Source organism: Taudactylus pleione, unplaced genomic scaffold (assembly GCF_031769625.1).
Source record: "Taudactylus pleione unplaced genomic scaffold, aTauple2 ptg000428l, whole genome shotgun sequence".
Taxonomy (NCBI): domain Eukaryota; kingdom Metazoa; phylum Chordata; class Amphibia; order Anura; family Myobatrachidae; genus Taudactylus; species Taudactylus pleione.
Genome location: NW_028284830.1, coordinates 925,882 through 928,828, shown reverse-complemented (window position 1 = coordinate 928,828; position 2,947 = coordinate 925,882).

Below are 2,947 nucleotides of genomic sequence, written 5' to 3'. Positions count from 1 at the left end.
ACACTGCAGCTCTCTCAGGCATATGCTGTCTGCTGAGCTGCTCTGTCTGTGCTCATTGTCAGGTGGTTGGTCTGGAGGAGGGGCCAGCCAGCAGGAAGTAAAGGAGGCTATGCTTGTGACAGATGCCCGGCGCTGCGGATCCTCAGTGAGAAGGATCTGCTATGTGCCGGGGAATACCTGCGGGCCATTACTCCCAAGGGGCACCTGCTGCATGACTGGCAGGTCTGTCCCTGTGCGGGCCCCCCTTGCTGCCCGGGCCCGGGACTCCAGACCCGGCAGTCCCCCCCTGATGGCGGCCCTGCTACATGATATGGGTTATATAAGTGCATACTGTTACTGTATGCCGCATGATAATAGCACATACATTAATATATCTAAGTTGAGAGCCAACTCCCCTCGAGGTATCCCAAAATCCTTCAAATGACACTACAGGAACCAGCACACCCTCCAAGTGCTGTTCCCAGCCATGGCTCTCAGAACAGTAATATGACATTTTGGCTGCTCAGATCGACTTAATGGTCTATTATCATGTAGCATTAGGGACACCGGTACAGAGACGCCTTGACGCGCCCCGGTGCTTAAACATATCTTTGCAACAAATTTCTCTGGATTTCTGTTATCATCATGTAGTATTGTAATCTTATTGCTGGTCTATCGCAGTCTGCTGGGGGGAACATTTTTGCTTTTTTTTTTTTTGCCTAGAAAAGATACTTCATTATGTATACTACTACAGCCCAAATAAGAACAGATTGTGAGAATTAACTTTATTACATTGAATAAGCAATATTGTAGATTTATTACCTTATTTATATAGTGCCTACATGCTGGGGTGTACAGAGACTTGCCAACTTTTAAATCTATTTCATAATCCCCCGAAGGACGCTGGTTATGCTTTTAAAGGGGGGACACCACAACATTTTTTTTCACAATTTTTTATCACTTTCTCTTTACACTATACACACATGCAGCCTGCACGTATCTCATTAAGTTGTGCAGGCTGCATGTTCGGGTGTGTTTGGCTGCGGTCAGACACAGGGAACACAGAGAGAAACACGATCACATACAGCATACTTGCCTACTCTCCCGGGACTGTCGGGAGCCTCCCGAAAATCGGGTGCCGCTCCCGACACCCCGCAAGACTAGGTAAGTAAGAATAGATGCCGGCTCCCCGCTAACCCCCGCACCAGCCGCAAAAGTGGGCGGTGCGGGGGTGTGATGATGCGATTCAGCGCGAATCGCGTCATTGTAGCCCCGCCCCCTGCCTTATAATGCCAGTAATATTGGCATTACAAAGCGGGGGGCGGGGCCACTATGACGCAATCGCGTCGGCACGCCCCCGCTCCACCTCTGACCCGCCCCCATCCTCCCTGCTGGACGGACCTGCCAGCTCCCTCCCGGATTCCCCTGCCGAGATGTCGGCAAGTATGACATACAGCATTGAAAAACACGATTCAGCAAAACACGATTCTTGGTACATTTGAGTGTTTCAGCTGTCAAGTGTCTCTCGTGTTTCAACGATGCTGTGAGTGTTTAAACTCGGGCAGTCTCGGACCAGACACGATTCTTACTAAATGTACCCATTGAGCGTGTTTCCTTCATCATGTAAACACAGCTCCCGTTAGTAGAATTACATGGAGCCCATGAGGTACTTTCAAAATTATCTTAGAACAAAAGGTATTTTCATGTCATGGCCGATGTTTTATGTGAATGCTTTTTAACCCCTAAGGCCTACACCACCACAAAAGCCTTCAACCTGTTTCGATCTTGTTAGAGCTTTTCAGTGCAGGACATGGATTAATCCCTCTGCACCTCTAGATCCCGGTTAATAAGTCAGTGGTTCTGGATGCATTAATTGGTCAAGAAAGACAGGTATGGAGTGATGTGCATATCCCTGTCGGAATCCCTAGTGTGGGCAAAGGTGTAACATGTAGCCACGTCGCCCAGAAGGTAACCTTACGGCACCATTCGCCCAAATAAAGTGTCACTGGGAGGCGCAGTCACTGTAAAATGACCCTGTCATATACACCCAGCTGAGGCATGAGGCACGGTACTGTGTTTTGCCTCATGACTTATTGATGTCACTAGTACCCAATGGAGCCAAACTTCTTTCAGACATTTGTTGCAGCTACACATTCTGTAATGGTGATTAATGTGTGTTGATAACTGTAATTAATACAGATCAGGACATCTCAGCTCTAATGGAGAACCATATTCTGACTATAGGAAGAGCTTATGACATTCTCAATAACAGATGGTGGAGGACAGAAAGATGGAGTGCCCCAGTTAGTTTGAGATACATTTCAATCCTTCACTAACAGCCGATACAGGAGAGGGGAGAGTGCAGAGAAAGTTTATTTCAGGTTATCTCAAAGTTGTTTTAGCTCCCAGGGAACAGAAACTGGCGAATGGGGAGAGAGTCTGCAGAACTGTGCAGTGGATTAAACTTGGGAGGCTGATCTTGAGCCTTGACTGAGTAAGGAAGGAAGGCTCTTACATTATCCTACAGCATTAGCAATCCCAAGGACTTTGCTGTGGAAGCCACACAAGCTTTCACTGTGTGATCTCTTGTCACAGCAAAACTGCTGTGCTATTCCCTGACCTCCATGTGGGAATACTCAGTTAAGCTGCAGCAATTATATTTATAACCTTGCCAGAACATCTAAATTTACCCCCACGTTACTGGTTGCAAAAGCTTTAACCGAAACAGGTCAGGTTCAGCTCCCGCAAAGACAGGGGGGGTCATTCAGAGTCGGTCGCAAGCGCTGAGCGCTCGCAACCGACTCGATGTTGCCCCACTGGGCATGCGCACGACTGAGCTGGCTCCGTCGTGCGCATGCGCGAGACCCGGCTAGCGACAGATGCTACGTCGCTAGAGGTCTCGCAGCAGACGGGGCGAGCTGTCGATGGTGAGTGACAGCTCGCCCCGTTTGGGAGGTGAGCAGGGGGA